Here is a 23,032-nt window from a genome sequence, read left to right as displayed (position 1 = left end):
CTCTTCTACTACGCATATAACAAAACTACCTGAAATTGACAAAGAAATGCAGCTAAATAGGTTAGTAATAAGACAAAGAACAACCAAATTAGAAATAAAATTAATTAGACTGATATTGATAGTTTTCGGTCCCCGACAACAGCGCCAAAAGCTTGTTGCGAAATTTATTGCTATGCAAGTGCACGTATCGCAAATTAATAATAAATATTGGTAAAACCAAGTATCGTCCTCAAGGACTGAATTACCACTTACTAGTCAATTAATTTTTTTGTTTCTATTTGGTCAATTAAACTTTGGTTTTTGTAACAAGGTAAAAAAAAACTATAAATTGCATACACAATAAACAAGAACACAATAAAGAGAACAAGTAAAAGAAATCCTTGAATTTAAATAATGAGAGAGAAATTAGGGCATTTAATTTCATCAACTATCCTCCTTGTTAATTCCTAATACAAGTTACTAATTTCTTCTTCTTTCTTCCTATTTAAAACGAGTTGACAAAAGCAACTTATGATCATGTTATGAATTATAAACACAACCTAAGTGAAAATTTCTTATATTTCTATGGTAAATTTAATCACAAAGGCAGCATTAATCAAAACAACTCAAAGAAAATTACACAATTAATCTAGATACTCTCGTTCTAAATTAAAATTGCGTCCTGGACAACCGAAGCAAATTCAAGTTGCACTTTTCAGATTTCGATTCAAAAACATATAGGTAATGACTATAGATGGCCAATAAATAATCAATCAACAAGCATAGATTGCAAGGAATTAAAAAGAAGACGAAGAAGGAATGACAATTGCATTAGTTCATAATATGGATTCAAGCGATTCAATTAACAGTCCTAAACAGAAAATTAGTTCATAATTGTCATTCTAAACACAAAGAAATTCAAAAACAAACATATAGAGTAGATGAATGAAAAACAATTGAGGAAGCCTCCAATGGTGTTCTCCAAGGTTCCAGCCACCAAAAAAACTCTCCCTCTTTTTTTTTACGAAATTAGGTTTATAACCTATTTTTTTTTCTATCTGAAGAACTCGGGCCGTGACCCTGCTATTCAAGCATCGCGACCCATGTCCCAAAAATAGATTTTTTTCTTTGAGGTGAGCTGCGGCACAACTGTCCACCTGTTGCGGCCTGCACGTTTATTCTGGCCTTGAGAACTTCTTAGAGCTGCGGGACCTCCTTCTAGCACTGCGGCCCTTGCAGAACTTTGAAATCATGCATTTTGTAAAGGACCTGGTCGCGACACTACCAAGCCGTGTTGCGACTCTTAATAATTTCTTCAAATTACACACTTTTTGTCCCGAGAGTTCACTGAGGCAATAAAATATCTCGAGGACTCTTCTTTTCACAAAAAAACAACATCGAAACGCAGATTATTTCATCATTTTTCTACCAATTTTCTTCATTTGCTCTTTTCATTTATTTATTGACTAAAACCTGAAAAACGACAAGGACAAGCATAAAACTACACTAAATAATATAAAAACGTAAATAAAATCTATCTAAAACACAACCTAAACATAGCACAAAACTAGACTCAACAACGTGTTCTCTTGGTCGCACAAGGACATGGTTGGCATAACCCCCACAGTTATCAGCCATGCTCTAAATATAAACAGAGACAACTTTAAGCATGTACAACATAAAATGAGGCTACTCGATAAAGAAAGGTCAAAGGCCTTGAAAGAATAAGTCCAAAGGCTAAAAGAAAATGGATTTATAAGAGAGGCTTTCTACCCCGAGTGGGTTTCTAATCCAGTCCTAGCACCAAAACCCAATGGAAAATGGAGGACTTATGTAGATTTCACTTAATTAAACAAGGCATGCCCAAAGGACTGCTTCCCCCTACCAAGAATCGAACAGCTAGTCGATGGCACTGCAGGGCACGAAATCCTCACATTTATGGATGCTTACTCGGGGTACAATCAAATCAATATGCACCCTCCCGATGAGGAACGTACCAATTTTACAACTGACGTAGGTTTGTACTGAAACAAAGTAATGCCTTTTGATCTAAAAAACATTTGCGTGACGTACCAGCGACTGGTAAATATGATGTTTAGAGACCAAATAGGAAAAAAAAACATGGACGTCTATGTTACAACATGCTGGTAAAATCAAAAGAAGTTGGGGGGCAAGTGAAGGATCTATCAGAATGCTTTACCATCCTTAAGCATTACAATATGAAGCTTAAACCTTTAAAGTGCTCATTTAGGGTGAGCTCGGGCAAGTTTCTTGGTTTCATTTTCAACGCTAGAGGTATAGAAGCTAACCTGGAAAAAAAAAAAACAAAGCGTTGATCGATATGAAATCCCCGACCAAGAAAAAAGAAGTACAGGGTCTGACTGGAAGAATTGCAGCCCTCAGCAGATTTATCTCAAATATCACTTACAAATGCGTACCTTTTTTCAACCTGCTAAGGGATTATAGCAAGTTTGAATAGACGGAGGAATGTGAAAAGGCTTTCCAGGAACATACAAACTTGCTCGACTAAATGGTGAACTAATTATAAGATACTGGAATGGTGAACACTTGCGAAAATATTATCAATGAATATTGGTCGAAGGCACGTTTTTCCCACTCACTCCGACCAGCATTATTCTTGATTCATTTTACTTGTAAAGGCACGATTATTGCCAATTGTTTTCTTCTTTGATTGTACGGTACGTATTGCTCATTTTTTTACTACTCCCAATTATTACGCAAACAATTTTTTAGTTATATGGTTATAACACACGTTTTTGCCATTAATAAATGACCAATAACCTAATTCAATTAAATTATTTATGTTTTATATTCAAAAACATGCATTGCTCGTAGAATTTTTAAATTCAATAGACATGTTTTGCCCATTTTATAACGAGATATATACAAGGGAGTGTGCTTGACACAATCATTATTGTCAATTTTGTTATTAAACAAGTATTACTTAACATGTGTGATTCTTAAACAAAATTTCAAGTGTACTATTATATGATACAACATTCAAGCAATTGTGTTAGCTCGAGCAAGTCTGGTTATTTGTCAAGTGACCAAGGACTAACCTCCTCAATCACGAGGGGCATATAAAGTATACATGATTGCACATAAGTAAATAAGTTAAGATAGCACAACTGAGTAATACTTAGAAAATTTTCAAAAATTTATAGAGTATTGTGCTTCGTCCAGCAAGGACATAAAAAACCAAGATGCTTTAAATATTTGAAATGAGCAATAGAGTTTAAATGGTATAAAGCAAAGCAAATCGTTGTATCAAAATGAAATCATATGAACAGTATATAATATGAATAAAACAAGAGTAAAAATAGAAACACATATTATCCGAGATTAAAAGTTGCTCAGCCAGACATTGTTTTTGCACCAAGGACCTTAAGATCCACCTTAAGATCCAAGTTGAAATAAAAAATAAAATAAAAAAGAGAGAAAAATTAGATGCACTTTGCAAGGCTCCACTGCCTCGTCATCTTACCCCTCAGGCTCTTCTTGCTCGACTCCAGGAGCTGCAGGGATTTCTTCAATAGCAGCCGCAAGTTCCTCCTTTTCACGAGCAACGCACTTGGCGATTTATTTGTCGCGAAGATGAGCAGGGATGTAGTCAAAATTATCCTCCTTATTGTTATTCCAAATTAGCAAAAAGAAATTAAAGGCTGCACTCTTGAACTTAGTAAAATTCGAGGAGTGTGACTCATTTTCACGTTAAAGCTCTTCCTCGAAGAGCTTCTTTGTCGAGTTATTTAACACAAACGTCGAAACTGTTCCTCTTCTCTTCAAGCTCCTCCAACTGGCGCTTGAGTTTTGCCCCTGACTCCTCGAGAACCTTGATCACTTTGCTTATATTATTGATCTTGGTGTTTTTGCTATCGAGGTCCTTCTACAATTCTCGAGCAGCTTGAAATTGGAGAGTGTGTCTGTGCTTAAAATGTTTCACGGCATCCCATGATTTGCTGAAGGCCTCCTTGAGTTTGACTCCTTCGGCACAGGTGTTGGTGAGAGTAATAATACCCTACAGAAACAAATCAAGACGAGATTAAGCACATGAAAGGAATAAACAAATATAAGACTTGGAAGAAAAATTGAGAAACAAATAAAGAACAACTCACCGAAAGGATCTCGGGCAGTGCTCGTCCAAGACTGGAGTTTTCAAAACAGCCTACAACCATAGCATACACAAAACAAAAATGAATAACTATATTACATGGAGTCCCCTACTCGCCGTCAGAAGACATGGGCTCATCCTCCTCCACTTCCAGCATTTTCTTGCATTTTTCTTTGTCAACAAAAGGTGTTGAGGCTCGAGGGCGAGGAGCATCACCTTGTTCTCTTATGCGGATCCTTGTTGTCCTCCTTTGAGGGACAGGAGCCACTTGAGACTAGTCCAAACATCCCTGAACTTCCTCAACTGCTTCCTCACTAGTTCCTCCACCAGCAGTGCCTTCTTCATTGGCGTGGTCGGTATCGAGCAGACCGACTCTCCTCGGGTTCTCATTGGTTACAAGCAGTATACAGTTCTTTTCTTCAAAGGGAATCTAATCTAAGACTACTTCTCACCTGGCAATGTCCACAGTAGGAATGGGTCTATCCTGTGTCCCAAAAACGCAACAATAAAAAATGAGGCCAATGAAAGAAAGGGAAAATGAAGAATGTGACCACGCAGACTAAAATAATTACATGCTTGTTGGAAAGCTCGATTGTCTGCGACTAAGGAGGTTGTTAGAAAATATTCCCTATTATAATTGCCCATGTTGCTCCTAAACATGGGCTCTGTCAAGAACTCCCTAGTCTTGTCCCGATGACAGGAGTAGAAGAACCCAATACCTTTATGGCCTAGATTCGATTTCAAATCAAATAAGTAATGGACCTCATGAGGAGTAGGAGTGACCCATCCTTGATTGTGATAAAGGATAAATAACGCTGAGAGCATTAAGTATCCATTTGGGGTTATTTGAAAAAGAGCGACGTTGAAGTAATTTGTGATGCTCTTAAAATAAAGATGGAGGGGGAGACTGGTGCCTGCCTGAATATTATATCTCCACCACGCGTTGTACGTACCACCAAGACTGTGCGCCTACTGGTCGGGTCGAGGAAGAACTAAATCTAACCCCCTAAGTCCATATATTTGGGGATACTCCCCAAGTAACTGGCTCGAGAGGGTACTGGTTGGAGCCACATACCACTTAACCTACCTCCTCAAGCGGGCTTTTCTCTTCGCAATAAGTCTTATGATATTGTTTAGCTGCTCATCAAAGGAATTAATATCATCAAAAGGCACATCTTGAGGTCATGCCTGTGGTTGCTCTTATGGTTGTTGTTGTTGCTCTGATTGTTCTCTTTCTAGTTGTTCGGGTTGTTGTTGTTGTTGTTGTTGTATGGGCTTCTTAGCATTTTGCCCATTGGTTGCATACCTAGCAACCTGAGGATCTGTAGTACATCTGTGTCTGGTCGTTTACGTGATCCTAGTCATATCTGAAGAATAGAAAGCAACAGATATGGCCTCTTCAACAAATGAAGACCTGCTTGTTTCCCTCCATCTGGCCAGAATTCCAACCAGGAGTGGATCAACAAAGTTAGGATGCGCAATAAAAGTCCAATTATTTGGAAAGAATTTCCTTATTCCTTGTTCTAATTCCTCAATCATCTGACAATATTCATGATCGAGAACAAAATGAAATCCATAATGAGAGTGCTCACCAGATTAATGAGAGTGCTCACCAGATTAATGAAATATCAATATTGAGGTCAATATCTAGTCGACTCTATTCCACTTCATCGACCAGTGTTTGTAGTAGGTCCGAGTCAATAGAATAATCACCCCTAGTGATCGCGTGCATACATCTGGTGAAAAGTAGAGGGGAGATGAGTTATTCGACCATCCTATGTGTGTGCCTAACTAAGTGTGATCTTTTCGAGAAACACGATTCTACGCTCGAGCATAAAATAGTGCATATTTAAAAGGCAAATTTAAAAGGCAAACAGTACTTCTTTGAGTTTTCAAAAATAAATTCTCTAGAAGCCAACAACACAATCAAGGGTAACCCAAGACCTAAGATTATTTTTTTACTCCCTAAACAGACATTTTCCTAGAAAATCAATTATTTTTGCAAAAAACCCCTAAGTTTTTACGTTAAAAATCAAGAACATCAAGAACACATATATATGAAATCTCCAAACAAAAATGCATGTAAACTATGTGACAAGTATCAAAAAGTCATGCAAACACAAAAAATGAAGTTAGAAACTTATTGTGATGAAAATTTGGTTGAGAGACTGGGAGAAAAAAAGGATTTTTGGAAGAGGAAATAAAGAACAAGGTCAAGGGTTTGAGAGGATTTCAGAGGAAAAGAAAGCTTTGAAAATTTGAAAAAGTAAAGAAGGAAAGATTATGGGAAGACCTATTTATAGGTAACGACTCGGAAGAAAGCATATGACACCATCTTGAAAAATTCATAATGAGTTTCTGGTGTGATGTGATGTCATGCGCGTGGGTAGGTGAAAAGGTGTCTTATTTTTCGCTGAAAATGTGCAATGATGACTGAGTGGGGAAGTGTGACAAATGCTTAGGAAACCCAAAAATTGTCAGTTGTGTATTAGAGGCGTGGACATTGCGTATAAAAGCAAACCTATGAGATGTAAAGTTATATTAAGAAGGTGAATAGATGCTTACCTGGACGAAGATTGAACGTTTATCCTGTGCTAGTCACCCTATGATAAACTTGAAGGGAAAATGTTTAACCTAATTTTGAATTGATGATGTGTCTTCTACGAAAGAGACATGTGGCGTGATACCCCATTAAATTCAAAAAGTTGATCAGAAGGAGTAACTGCTCGAGGAGGCTATGTCAGAATATAAAAGATTGTTTAGCAAAGATCCAATAACCTGCTTAGAGATGGAGCAGACTAGTACCATCCCATGAAGCTGCTCAGAGTACAAGACTTGCTCAATGAGCAGGACGCTTTAACCCAAAGATCCGGGTTTCACGAGACACTATCAAATATCCCAAGATATTTATGTAACTGATATTTAAATTGTACTATTCCTACATTATTTGAATATGTAACTAAATGTACTGATCTCACATCTACACATGTAGGGCCTAGATTTTCTTGTAAGGGCCCATAGCCCACTAAGACTCTCTATAAATAAGAGGTTCATTCAATCATTAAGGCTAAGTGAAATTACAAGAGAAAAATCTAGAGATTTCTTTTTGGTAAGCACTTTACGTACAAAACCCTTCGAATTGTATTCTTTTGTCAGCTTAAGAAACTCAGATCAACCCTATTTCTTCTTGATCTTGAGTTTGACAATTCTTTGATAAATAAAAGTGCAAGTGGAAGTATGCCATTTCCAACTCTTGGGTCGAACCACTATAAAATATGTTGTGTCGTTTCCTTGGTTTCAGTTCGTTATAATTATGTTCTATCGTTTAAATTGGCTCGGTGTCGTTGACCAAAACTCTGGTCAACACCAAGAGTTTGTGGGCAGCAACCTCGGAAATGGGCACCGTGTGATACACATAGGCTCACTACCACTTTTATTACTAGAATGTGTATTAACTAGCATTTAGATCCCGATTAATTGGGACTGTTTGCAGTAAATTCTCGCTAAGGGAATCAATTGTTCTCGGGCACTATAAATAGGGCTAGGGCATCCATTGTAAGGGGGTCGAATTTTTGTATTCAGAGCACTGCCAAAAGCTACCTGAGCCTCATAGAATCTTGAAACCTTCAAGCTTCCCCAAATCCTAATACAATAGACTATGAAAATTCCTATTTATTCTTTTATTTTAGGCATATACTCATGGCCTCATTGGTAACGAGATCGAGGACCTAGCACTTCTATCACAATGTCCAAGTCTCAAGGCATTGAGCTCGTTACTGCATCACCTCCATAAGAGGTGGGATGCTGGTGTTTCACTCATCTTTCCCTAAACAAAATAAAATAAATATATATATAATTAAAAACAAAATTAACATATATAACAATGTCATAATAAAAACTTATATGTTTTTTTCCAACATGTATATTCATAGGCGGACCCAGCAAAAAAAATAAGTGTATTATTTTTTTTTTAAATAAAAAATTAACAATTGGTCATGAAACAAAAAAAAGCTATTGTGACCTAGCTGAGATTCAAACCCTCATTGTTAAAGGAGAAAAAGCCAACTTTGACATCCTTCTATTAACTTTGTTTGTTATGATTGTTTATAATTAAACATGTTCTCAACAATTAAAATAAATGAAAATTACAAAGTCTCACATTGTTTTTAGAGTTAAATTTTCTTTAATTCTCATCTATATAATAACCCAATTCATTTTTATTTAAATAAAATTACTTCTTTGAGACTTTTATAGTTTAAGAAGTGTAGTTTTTATTTTTTTAGTTAATTTTAAATTATTTTATAATAATTTAAAATTTTTATAATAGAAGAATTATTGACATTTACTCATCACTGGGTGAAGGGATAGTTCTCTTCAGGTATGTAAGTGTTGTTGTACATAAAAAAAATTTGTTCTTTTATATTTTCATCAATAAAAAATTTGTTCTTTAATATTTTTATCAATATAAATGTGTAATTTATGAATTGTTCTATATTTAATTGATATATTTATAAAAATAAATTTGTAATTTATGAATACAAATTATGTAACAAATATTTATTTAATATTTTTATCAATATAGATATGTAGTTTATGAATACAAATCATGTAAGAATTGTATGTGTATGTATTGTACATAAAAAAAAATTGTTCTATATTTATTTGATATTTTTATCAATATAAATGTGTAATTTATTAATACAAGTCATGTAAGAAAATGGGTTCTATATTTATTTGACACAGACATGCAAAATTATTATAAAAGAGTTTCAAATGTGTCATATTTTCTAGAGGTGGATGTTGACAATTCAATAAGACAAAAAATTTCAATTATGTCACATTTCCTAAAATAGAGATTGACAATTCAATAATTTGATAATCGATATTCACAAAAAGTAGTCTCCATAGTTTTAATTAACTTTTTAACATCTTATATTATATTTTTGAAAAAAAAAAAGAAATTGCCCTTCAACTAATTCCTGGGTTCGCCATTGGGTATATTCATTTCTCCACTATTTATTATTTTTGTAGTGAAATTGTTGAAAAGTGTCAATGAAACTCGGAAGCTTGATGTTAGCCAAATTAACCTTATAAAAAATTAATTTTAAACGTCGTTTGCATTTATAAATATATTCAAAAATTAATAAATATATATAATAATTTATCTGATCATAATTCATAAACAATGGCCGCACTTAATTTAGATACATGTGGCATTTTCTTTCGCGTTCAGCATTTTGGGAGGCAATTATTTTAGAAAGGAAAAAACAAAACCACAAAGTTTATAATTTAGATCCATGTTGATAATTTATGTAAATAACTACTTGTACCCATTGTTAACTAAAGAAATCGCAGAAGAGAAACCCAATCTTCTCTATTGACGTTCTTGTAATTAAGAAGTGATTGAAGTGTGAGTGAAGTTGAGTAAAAGGGTTGAACAAATTAAAAATATTTATTTTATAAAATATTTTACAATGTAAATCATTCCATTATAATTTATTTTCACTTATATTAATCTGTAGTGTACGTCGAGATATAAAGTCTTACATCTCAACTTTCAGAAAATAATTTCAAGTAGTCGAATTTTAGGGGGGCCGATGAATATTAAGGAATTCTGTAAACAACATTGCTATCGTTAGAAAAAAAAAGTTATCAAACCGGATCAAAATATTGAATACAAAGGCGAGAGACCTTCCCTTTCAAAGTCCTTTAATTGAAAAGACCAAGCGAGTTGTGAGTTGCTCTGGAACCTTCACTATTGTAGCGAGTTGATTTTCACTGTTTGTGCTCTTAGTAGCTGTGTTTGATCTCAATCCTTGGACCCTTTGTGTATGGTATTAGTGGCATATCTTTGTAATTACTCTATAATATTCTCTAGGCATTGACCTCTCAAGATGAGTTGTATCATTGATATTGTTTCCTAACTTAGCTTATTTGTTTTCTAGTTTAGTTATGTTATTTATGTAATTCTCCTTGCTATACACGATTCATAGAATTAGTAATGTATATATATATATGAGGTTTTTTGGCCATATTGAATAAGAGAAATAATATACCACAAATCTCTTTATGGTATCAGAGAAGCTTCAGAACAGGAGATATTGTGCCATCGCTCGACGACCAATTTTTTTTTACGATTGAAACCTTCGATTTTTTCCAACAAAATCTGATTATAGACATCTCACCATGGGAGACGACAAGACCACCAAACCTTTCGATTTCACATCACCATACTACCTTCATCCCTCCGACGGATCACAACTCACAATATGTCCTATTGTGTTACGTGGTGATAACTACAATGAATGGGTTCGTTCGATGCGCAATAATTTTCGTGCAAAGAATAAGCTCGGTTTCCTCGATGGAACCGTGACGAAACCAAAGGCCCGCACTCCGGAAGAGTCATTATGGGTGACGGTAAATTCCACACTCGTTGGATGGATTCATAATACTCTGGATCCAAGCCTACGCTCTTCCGTTCCCCAACCTGATGATGTGAAGGACATGTGGGATGATCTCCGACAACGTTTCTCGATAGGAAACGCTCCGAGAATCCATGAGTTAAAGATTCTTTTGGGTGCTTGAAAACAGCATGGGCACTCGGTTGTGACTTACTACAATGATTTGCGGAAAATATGGGGGTATTCTACTGTTCCGAAGTGCACTTGTGCTGCTGCTCCTGCATTTGCTCAAGAGAAGGAGAATGAAAAGGTACATGACTTTCTTGCTGGTTTGGATTCCGCTCTTTATGGGCCTGCCGTTTCGCATATTTTGATGATGGAGCCTTTGCCGAACTTAAACACTACTTTTGCTAAAGTCGTGACTGAAGAACATCATCAAACTGTATCTCGGACTCAAGACACTCCTTCTGATGTTGTTGGCTTTGCGGTGCAAGGGGCTGCTAGGGGCCAGAGTGATAATCCTCGACCCAATGGTGTTTGCTCTCATTGCGCCAAGCCTGGACACACAAAAGAAAATTGTTTTCAGCTGATTGGATTCCCGGATTGGTGGTATTCTGAGAACCGCACTAATGGCGGGCAAGGTCGCGGTGTCGGCAGGTCTGGGCGAGGTGGAGGAAAGAATGTGGGGAGAGGTGGTCATGGGCAAGTCGCACATGCCGCAACCACCTTGAAGTCTGATGCTCCGACATCCGTAGATGAGAACGATCGTCGTGGTCTTCCTGGTCTCTCTGATGCACAGTGGACTACACTTGTGAATATGCTCAATACTTCAAAAGGGCAGTCTTCTTCCACTGAAAAGTTGAGTGGTAAGTTTGATTCTTTCGCTCAATGGATCATCGATACCGGATGCTCGAATCACATTACTGGTAATGCTAAATTATTTAGCCAATTGATTGATGTTTCTCCTACTTCCGTTAGGCTGCCTAATGGGAAGCACACCATTGCTACTAAAGAAGGCACGATTACTTTGAGCCCAAATATGGTGCTCACTAATGTATTATATGTCCCAGATCTTACTTGTAATTTGTTATCGGTGTCACACTTGCTTGCCAATCTCTCTTATACTGTCACTTTTACTGATAAGCTTTGCATCATACAGGACCGTACTTTGAGGACTCTGATTGGAGCAGGTGAACAATGTGATGGGGTTTATTGGTTTCGTCTTATGCGACAACTTTAGGCTTATCAAGCAACTATGGGCGATAAACGTGACTTGTGGCATCAAAGGCTGGGACACCCTTCTCGCAAAGTAGATTTTCTTTTACCACATATTATTAGTAATAATGGCAATAAAGATGTTCCTGTTATTCATGAACCTTGTGATATTTGTTTAAAAGCCAAGCAAACTAGAAACATGTTTCCTTTGAGTCAAAGTCGAGCAAAAGAGGTTATTGATTTAATTCATTGTGATATATGGGGTGCATATACTTTGCCTGCTAGTTATGGTGCTCATTATTTTTTAACTATTGTTGATGACTGTTCTCGTGCGGTATGGGTTTTTTTGATGTCTTCAAAATCTGAGGTGCCTCAACTTATTAAGGATTTTTGCAAAATGGTTCAAACTCAATTTCACAAACATATTAAAATTATACGAAGTGATAATGGCAAGGAATTTACATGTATTCGTCGGTTTTATGCTGATAATGGTATTTTACATCACACTTCTTGTGTCGACACTCCACAACAAAATGGAAGGGTAGAACGTAAACATAGGCATATTCTTAATGTGGCTCGAGCATTACTTTTTCAAGCTACCCTTCCTATTTCCTTTTGGGGGGAGAGTGTCATGACGGCTGCCTATGTCATCAAACGAACTCTTACTCCATTGCTTAATAATAAAACACCACATGAAATTCTCTTTGGTTCACCTCCTAAATATGATGCCCTTCGAGTCTTTGGTTGTCTTTGTTTTGTTAAAAATCAACCTCGTATCAAGGACAAATTTGGCACTCGCTCTCGTCGATGTATATTTGTGGGGTATCCATTCGGTAAAAAGGGGTGGCGTTTGTATGACTTAGAACAAAAGGTGTTTTTTATCTCTCGTGATGTTGTTTTTTGTGAACAACAATTTCCTTTTGCTAGTGACATCTCTTTACATAATACCGATGATGATGTATTTCAAAGAAAGGAGTATTATGACCATGTCACTCCGTATGAGGATACTTCCCTTCCAAGGGGGAGTGAGGAACTTTCAGTTGGGGTCGACGATATTGACGCTGGCAATGAACAACTAATCCCCACCACTTACAGGTGTGGGTAGTGAGGATGTGATTGGTACCACTTCGGCTATTGGAGAGGTTGTGATTAATGAAGATATTGTTCCACAGGGAACTGGTCGTGGACATCGAATCAAGAGACCATCTAGTGAACTCAAGGACTTCATCACCAACACAGTTCGAGTAATAAACCCTGTCACATCACCTACCAATGCTCCGTCAAAGTCCTCAGGTACTCCATTTCCTATTGCTTATTATGTAAATTGTGATAAGTTTTCTGTGAGACACAGCCGTTTTTTGGCAGCAATTACTGCAGGCACCGAACCCACCTCCTTTAAAGAAGCTATTAAGGATCCCAGTTGGCGAAAAGCAATGAAGGAAGAAATAGATGCCCTTGAGGGTAACAAAACCTGGACTTTAAAGTACCTACCCCCGGGGAAGAAAGCGATTGGTGTAAGTGGGTCTATAAAATCAAGTATCGATCTGATGGTACGGTTGAACGATTAAAGGCACGCCTAGTAGTGTATGGGAATCGACAAGTTGCCGGTATTGACTTCAATGAAACATTTGCCCCTGTAGCTAAAATGGTCACTGTTCGCACAGTTTTAGCTATAGCAGTAGCACGAAAGTGGGACCTACATCAGATGGATGTGCATAATGCCTTTCTGCATGGAGACCTTGATGAAGAAGTATACATGCAACTACCTCCTGGTTTCAATTCTTATGCTTCAGGAAAGGTGTGTCAATTACGTAAGTCATTGTATGGACTACGACAAGAACCTCGGAATTGGTTTGCTAAGCTTTCAACTGCTTTGAAGAATATTGGTTTTCAACAATCTTATGCTGATTACTCATTGTTAAGCTATTCCAAGGGTGACATTGCTTTACATGTTCTTGTGTATGTGGATGACATTATAATCACCGGTTCTTCTTCTTTGGCAATCGCAAAATTCAAGCAACAACTGAGTGAGAGATTTCATATGAAAGACTTGGGCATTCTCAAGTATTTTCTCGACATCGAAGTGGCACGTGGGGAGGATGGTTTGTTTCTTTCACAACACAAATACATTCTTGACATTATAAGTGAGGCTGGTTTACTTGGAGCTCGACCTGTTTCTACACCCATGGAACAGAACCACCATCTTGCCACCATCAATGGTGTTGTCTTTGAGGATCCAGAGAAGTATCGACGACTTGTCGGGCGTCTAATCTACTCAACAATTACACGACCTGAACTGTGTTATTCTGTGCATATTTTAGCTCAGTTTATGGGAGATCCTTGTGTTGAACATTGGGACGCAGCTTTGAGAGTTTTGCGGTATTTAAAAGGTTGTCTTGGACAAGGAATTCTGCTGCGCGGGGATAGTGATTTCCAACTCTATGCCTTCTGTGATAGCGATTGGGCAAGTTGCCCTCTAACTCGTAAATCATTAACTGGTTACTTTATTTTATTAGGTTCTTCTCCTGTCTCTTGGAAAACGAAAAAACAGCCAACTGTTTCCCGATCTTCTGCGGAAGCCGAGTATCGGTCTATGGCCACTACTACATTTGAGTTAAAATGGTTGAAATCTCTTTTGGCTTGTTTTGGGATCCAACATATGCATCCCATGCGATTGTTTTGTGATAGTCAAGCTGCTCTTTACATAGCCGCTAATCCGGTGTTTCATGAAAGAACGAAACATATAGAGATGGATTGTCACTTTGTTCGTGATGCATTGCAAGATGGAGCAATTTCTACATCTCATATACGGACTGGTGCACAACTAGTTGATATTTTGACAAAAGCTCTTGGTACAACACAATTTTCTCACCTTCTTCGCAAGTTGGGCATTTGCAATCTTCATGCTCCAACTTGAGGGGGAGTATTAGTGGCATATCTCTGTAATTACTCCATAATATTCTCTAGGCATTGACCTCTCAAGATGAGTTGTATCATTGATATTGTTTCCTAACTTAGCTTATTTGTTTCCTAGTTTAGTTATGCTATTTATGTAATTCTCCTTGCTGTACACGATTCATAGAATTAGTAATGTATATATATATATATGAGGCTTTTTGGCCATATTGAATAAGAGAAATAATATACTTCAAATCTCTTTAGGTTTGTCCGCCCATTTTTCCTTGTACCCAGTGGGGGTAAGATCTTCTTTTACTCAATTAATTCCTTGTTTTGATGAGAAGCCAAGCTATTATAAGTTCTTTGTTCCTTTTCTCTGTAAGTGTCTTTGCCTTTCCACTCTTTTTCTTTCTTTCACCTCTCCTTTTATTTAGCCGTCGCTTCCTTCACCTTCTTTATAACCGTCGCTTCATTGCATCAGGTGATAATTTTAACATTAGGGATCTTAGTTTTTTTTTATATTGCTATGAAATTGAAGTATCCTTACCAATCTATTGTAGAGTTAATGGTGTTTTCTCAACTTTACTAAGGCCTTTTGCCTTTTCCTGTAACTATACCCTTTCTTTTTTTGTGCTTCTTTGGTGAAATAATCTTCTTCAGTGCTAGTTTTATTATGTTCCTGCGACGGTGCTGTTTTTTTGTTACTATATTGTTGATTTTAGATTCATTGTATATAACCGATTTATAGGTAATATGAGTTTCCTTAGTTGGAATGCTCGTGGATTAGGAAATCCTCGAGCAATCCGTCAATTCTCGCTTTTGGTTAGACAATATTGTCATTCTCTATTATTTCTTTTAGAAACTAGGTAAGCTTCTGAGGCTGTAAATAGACTGAAGGTTAAGTTGATATTTGAAAATGGCATAGAGGTTCCTAGGAAATATTTGGGTGGAGGGCTAGTGCCTTTATGGTCTAATGATGTTGATGTAACTGTTGTGTCTTACTCCCTTAATCATATAGATTGTTTTTGTAACGCCCTGGATAACCAAGACCATTGCACTGTGTATTTTAAAATAGTGCAAGACTTGCTAATCAAGTCGTTTGAACAATAATGTGATCCTGAGGTCAACTATCAGGTTAGGGTTAAAAGATTTTGATTATAAACATTTCATTAAAACAGATGTTTGATACATGGGATCCCAAAAACAGGGTATATGTGGTAATTACAATCCCCAAAGGTTAATACAACAAAAGTCAGACTAATGGAAAAATACAAGCTTTTAGGGCTATGTCCCTGTACTTTCCCTCGGTCGTGGTGGACGAGAAGCTGACTATGTACACTTCGCCCCCAGAGATCTCCAACTCATGGTTAGTCTAGTTTCCCTTTGCCTTTACCTGCACCACGTAGCACCCGTGAGCCAAGGCCGAGCAAGAAAACCATAAACAACAAGCACATATAACAACAGTAGTATTCAATCAATCTTAACACAACTAGTTCAATTATATAATAGAGTACAAGCATTAAACTAACCAATGGTACACATATAATCTCAAGTTCATATCTTAACCAGTTTCACAATTGTTCAGGGTTGGCACGCTTAGGCCGAGCCCCTTGTTTGTCTAGCTGACCTCGACTCGCTTAGGCTGAGCTGCATTCAGTACGCTTATCATCAACCCCGACACTGTTAGGCCGTTCATTCTCATATACATAGCAAACGTACAATCACACAGTACACATACTCAAATATTGGGAACCTCAGCCCCATTCACAACCACAAGGGCGTCGTTTTCTTACCTCAAATCCTGAGCAGAGAATAAAGAGAGGTCTCGAGCACGATCCTCAGTCCTGAGCCTTGGTAATAATCCTAGTCACAACAACAATGGATAACTATAAATCTCTAATCCAAATAAATACTTAGGGAACAAATATTAGCCTCCGGGACCTCGAATTCTACTAAACCGAATAGTAGAATTCATCTCGAGCGCCTAGGTTTGAATCTCCGAGCCTCCCCGAGTCTAAAACCTTGTTTTCCCTTAATTCCCCAATTAGGGTCGCGAATTGCTCTTAAGGGCCGCAGCCCGACCCTAAGATAGAGGCCAAGCCCTCCCTGCTGGAGGGCACGGGCCACGACTTGCACCCCTCCAGGTCGCAGCGCGCCTGGTGAACCAGAGGCTCCCAGCCTCCAAAATCACACGGGTCACAGCGCTTGAAGAACAAGGCCGCGACCCGAGCCCCTAAACCCATAAAAACTACCTTTTCTCAACGTTTCTCCTCGAGCATAACCTCAAATTCACACCCCAAACCAGAAGCCAAACCTGGATTCAAGCCTAGAATTCCCTTCTTTTTTTGTCTAAACATTATATCTAGCTCATAATCAATCCTTACTCCTATTAAACACTCAAATTCAACCAAAACCCATAATTTACACAAGTTCTAAACTCCACAATAATTCAGCTAAATTTTGCAGATCAGTATTGGAATTCTTACCTGAATTGATGGTCTAAACTCATTGGAAACCCTTGATTGACCTTAGCTTTGGTTTTCCTCAGCTTGAACTAGCCCAAAATCTAGCTTAATCTTGAGTTCTCCTTCAGCTTTCCTCCTTAGTTCTAGAGAGATGAAAGAAGAACGTTTTGAGAGTTTTGGGACTTCTAGTGTATTCTGATACATTCCGAAGTCTTCTCTATGTTTATCCTTAACCCATAAAAGACCATTTTGCCCTTTTAAGTTTAAGCTTAAAATGGTCATTTTTCCCCGGTTCCCGCTAATTCCTCAAGTATTCCTACTATTAACCAATTAATCCCGTCACATCCAATTAAGTACCAAATACTTATTCATTACTCAATAAATCCCAAAATATTCTCTAAATCCCCAAAATACCCCTAGGCTCCCCCGAGCTGGGTATTAAACCTCACTGTGACTATTTCGCTAATCTTCTCACTAGGACCGTCTCGAGCCATTTACTGTATATCCACATAATAATGTGGTATCAACCATTTATCACATATAATCACATTTATGCCCTTAACGGGCCAAAATTACAAACATGCCCTTATAAACAGCAAATGGCCCACATGCATATTTATTACTCATACACATGCATTTAATATATATTCACATAATCATGCATGCCACATAGTCACACATTTAACCAAATAAACACACATGAAAACCAATTACGCTCTTCTGGCACGTTAATCAAGGCACAAAACCCTATTAACAATTTTGGGTCGTTACAGTTTTGTTTCATTATATGACAAATGTTGTCTATGATTTCATCATGGGACACCTGACAGTCGTTAGAAAAGTAATTATGCTCCTCGGGAGGATAGTGAAGCTCTATAAGTTCGCTCAGAGCTCCTCAAAGTGTAGCGTCCTCCCAGCAAGTCAAATTCCCTGTTTTAGGCGTGGATGTCTCCACGTGAGGCCACATTCCATAGACCACCCTAGAGGTCCTCCTGTCTTCTTGATCCGATAGTCCTCCAGGTCTAGGAGTTTTGTCCTCGGACCTGGATAGAGAGCTAGGTGTCAATAACTGTAGCCTTGGACCACAACAACATTGTCTGACTTTTGGGCGCCTCTAGTAGTGGTGTCGAGTTCGTACACTCGACCATTGGTATTTCCCATAACATTGCCTGACATGAGAAAATGTGTAAGGACATGTCGATTTCTTCTACTTGACAGCGCACTAAAGTTACTCTCGAGGACATCAGGCCTGGGGAACAACACTAAGTGCCTAAAAGAGTCATAATACTAGGTGAGTTGACGAGACTCAAGTCACCAGAACTCGAGCACAAGTCCCTAGTTGAGCCAACTAGGGTAGTAAAGTTCTAAGTCTCGAAGACTAAGGCCATGAATAGTGGACGGATTAAGGTATAAAACTCTCGTGGCGAAGTGACTTTGAGTTAGATTTTAAAACATTTCCAAATTTGTAAGACCAAATTGCACAATTACTAAATGCTAAAAATGTGTCGAGTGATAAAGCAATGAAGACAAAGAAATAGTGCAAGCAAAAACCATTCACATAAATAAAGGCAAATTACTTACAATTGTGCTCAGGGGCGCAAGTGATAAATTTTTTTATACCCCAAAAGTGAATGTCATGTAGGCCTATAAAATAAATACAAACTCACAAGGGCCTACTCGCCCGGAGGAACCTTTGTCACAAGTTCGATCACGTGATCGACTTCAGAAGTCCTACCTACAGTCGTGGCCTCTCTCACCTTGGCCTCCCTGGCCTTGTCTGCCCGAAGACGCTCCTCAAGCATCATCCTTATGTTTGCCTCCCCCGTAAAGGCCATGTCCATCTCCCTGTTGCTTTTCCGCACAACGTAGATGGTGTCCTTGTCCATTATGTCGAGTTCCTTGGTCAACTCTTCATTTTGATGCTTCAGATCCTGAATTTGACTCCTCAAATCCTCAACTTGAAGTTTAAGGTCCTCGATGTCCTTATCAGTTGTATGAGCACGCAAAACCACTTACATGGCCTCCTCTCAGACCTTGGTGGCCTCCTCCAAATGCTTGGAGGAATCCTCGCGGGCGATGCGAATTTTGTAATGTCCCAAATTTGCCAATAAGGTTTAATGTCTTGATTAGTGTGCCTGGAGGGCATACTTGGATGTGTATGTGTTAATATAGTTTGATTGTGATTATATATGTGAACTATATGAGTTATTATATGATATGACTGTTTATGCATGTTTAAGTGTATTAAATGTTCTGATAGGCTTGTTTATGTTGAAAATGACATTTTCATAATTTTGACCAGCTGAGGGTATATTTGTAATTATACTTGCCTTATGAATGGGAGCACATTATCATGTGGATATATTTGACATATTCGACATGAGGCGATCCTAGTGAGCAATTTTGTGGAAAAGTCACAACGGGGATTAATACCCGACTCAAGGTGAGTCTAGGGGTATTTTGGTAATTTGTTGAATTACTGAGGATTATTGGGGGTATGAGTTATAATGGGTGAAAATATTTGTATTTGGGGGATTAGTGGATTTAATTGGTATTTTAAGTATAATTTGAGGTTTAGTGGGAATTGGTGTCACATGACCTTTTTGCCCTTAGTGGACTTTGGTGGCAAACTTAATAGGCAGGGGCAATTGGGTCTTTTTCCCTTAGGAAGCTAACACTTAGGTGAGACTCAAGCCTTCGACACTATTCACATTCTTAGCCTATAGCTTTATCTCTCTCTCTCACTCTTTCTTGTTCAAGGAAGTTTTTGGGAACCTTGATCATAGAAGCACCCTTTGGTGCGATTTGGATGCTTGCCCTTGGGGATTAAGTTTTGCTAAGCTAGGGAATCTAGCTGGAGAACTCGGATTCTAGGAGGTAAATTCAATTCTTGAAACTTTTTGAATTGTTCTTAGAGTATACATGGCAATTTTTTAGGTGTTGGGGTTTTGTTAGGCTTTCGTATATTTTAAGGTTGTTTTATGATGCTTATGGGTGGTATGACTAATTTGCGGATGGGTTTAGGCCCGTAAGTGGTTGAAAACTTATTTGGGATGAGTTTGGGTCGGTTTGCAATTTCTAGAATCGCAAAATTTTTGGGTTCGCGAGGTCGACCGCGGCGCTGTTCTCAAATTGCAATTTTTCGTAGGGCCCTTCTTGGTCCATTGTGGGGCTGCGGTGCTAAAGCGAATTTTAGGGTATCTCAGTTTTGGGCTTTGGGAATCTAGAGCAGAGGGCTTTGGAGTGATTCCACTACCTGGTTTAGTAGATCTGAAGTCGCGAGGGCTAGGGTTTGGTCTTGGAACCCCTTTATGGGTTTAGTTCTTGATGGATATTCCTTAATATGTTGTAACTAGGGGTACCGCATGGCACGAGAAGGAAGGATCGTGCTCATTGTCGCTTTACCTTATTGCTTAGGACTTGAGGTAATAAAACCTACACTAGCACCATGTGTAGGGCATGTTCCCCAATTATAGGGCACGAGGATGACCGTGTCATGAATTTGTTTAAAATTAAATGTTTGTTTTGTTTAAACTCGTGTTATTATAACTGTTTGTACTGATTGATGTGATCATGTCGCTCGGTCGTGAGACCGTTATCGGCATTACATGCGTAATGTGTGTCATAGTGGTGAGGCCATTACGGGAACGCGATATTCGCCTTAGTGGCTGGGCCATCGTAAGGGTGTGATATCCATCCACTTGTCATGAGTCGTATACTGTTTGGAAAAATCTATGTGAACCAGTTGTGGTTATAAAGTATGCAAAACATTTTAATGTTTATCTGGATGTCTATATAATATGTTTGGGTTTTCTTCCTAAGCCTTGGCTCACTGGTGCTTCGTGGTGCAGGTAAGAGCAAAGGAAAGCTGGATCAGCCATGAGCTTGAGAGCTGTAGGGGCGGTGTGTACATACTCAGCTTGCTCGGCCGCCACAGTCAAGATATTTTTAGGAGCATAGGTCATTAGTTGAAATTTTCCGCATAGGTCAGCTAAGTCTGTAATTTTGATGAATCTGTACTTTATTTAGAAACTTTTGGGATCCCTTGTAATTTTTCAACCCCTTTTTAATGAGAAGTTCAACTTATTGACCAAAAATTTTAATACCCAAATTGCCGTTTAACCTTATGTACAATTTTAAGTCCAAATAACTCACTTAACGAGTTAAGCATTATTTTAACACACAGTGTAACTGTCCTGGTTTAGTAGGACATTACAACTTGGTATCAGAGTTGCCAAGGTTTATTAGTTCCTGAAAAGTGGATGGGCATGTACACTTGCCGCTAAAGATAAGCTTGACTTTGGGTTTGGTAACTAATGATGTGATTATGTGTTTAATTGCTTAAATGAAGTATATATGCCTTATCTGCAAGCTTAATTAGGGAGCATGAGCTATACTGATAGGGTTTGGCCCTTGATTGCTAGGTGAATATGAGAATGTATGCTTGTTAACATTTTTGATGCATGTGGAATGTCAATTAACATTATGATTGTGAGTGTTCCTTATTGGTTCGGTTGTGAAGTGTGGGGCAATTCTGGAATCTGTTATCATTGCATGATGAGTCAAGTCATTGATTGCATATATACTTGGAGAGTTATGCTCCAAGGTGATAAAACATACTAGTTAGCGCTGAAATTTGGGCTAGAGATGATAATTAGGGTTAGAACCCTCCTCCAGCTCTTGAGAACTGGCAGCAGATGTTTGCTAAAATGCAAGCAAAACTACAAAGAGAGGAAGATAAGATCAGACTTCTGAGACAGCAGGTTCCATGTCATTTGGAACTGAAATCCGGGCTAGAGGTGATCCAATCAGACTTCTGAGACTAGTCGACGCTGAAATCCAGGCAAGAGGTGATCTTACTCTTGAAGTACTATGAACTCCTATATATTTCATTTGATCCTTTGATTCATGCGTTACGGTTTGTCAGAATGATCAGGCTAAGAACCATTGGGTACTCAATGATGTATATGGCTGAGGACATAGCTTAACAGTTATGAAATCTATACATTCTTATAGATTGAATGATGGTTCCCTATTGGGTTGACTTTTGAAACTGAAAATGTTATTGACATCAAATTCATAATCAGATTATGAATTAATCTTCACTAGTAAAGTCAATTGTACCTAGGAATGAATATATATAATTAAAAGGGTAAAATAGTAATTTTATTCCCACTTAATTATGAATCATCAATAGATGATTAATTTGTATGTAATGATTATATCAATGAACAATTTATGGTTACAATAAAGTACTCAATAAATATATGTCTTTAATTCTCTAGAGTGCAGTCTCATATTTATAGTGGAATAATATGAGATTAATAAATATGATTATTGAATCAAAGAGTTTTGGTTAATAATATTTTATTTATTAGAGCTTGGAATTATTGGTCCATAGGTCATTGGGGCGGCTCTATCAACACTAATCAAGGTAAGAGTTGATACAATGGTCAAACTGTGAATGGGCTATTTGAGATAATATTTATTCTTCGGGATACATTTGCTATTATGTGATAATTGAAGTTGCACAATTTATTATTTAATTTGTGCAATTTTCAAAATTGTGTAGAAATAAAAAAATGATTTTAATTAATTATTTTATTTAAGTGTGAAAGGATAAATATGGATAGTCAAAATTGATTTTGATTATTATATTTATTTAATTAATAATAAGATGATAGTGGAAATTCAAATTTTGAATTTTGATTTTTGAAATTTAAGTTGTTATCTTTTCCTTAAAAAGATAATACCTTATTTGAATTTCTAATTATTAATTAAATAAAATAAAAATGCATGAAAAAAAATCAAATCCCATTTTTCAGGGAGAGTGCCACACGCATAAGGCTTCTTAGACTACCCTATGCATGCAGCACTACTAATGGTGATCAGTTATTGTTTTTTATTTTATTTAATTAATTAATAAAACATTTTGAAAAGGG

This window comes from Humulus lupulus, chromosome X (genome assembly GCF_963169125.1).
Source record: "Humulus lupulus chromosome X, drHumLupu1.1, whole genome shotgun sequence".
NCBI lineage: Eukaryota > Viridiplantae > Streptophyta > Magnoliopsida > Rosales > Cannabaceae > Humulus > Humulus lupulus.
Note: the sequence above shows the minus strand (reverse complement) of the source record.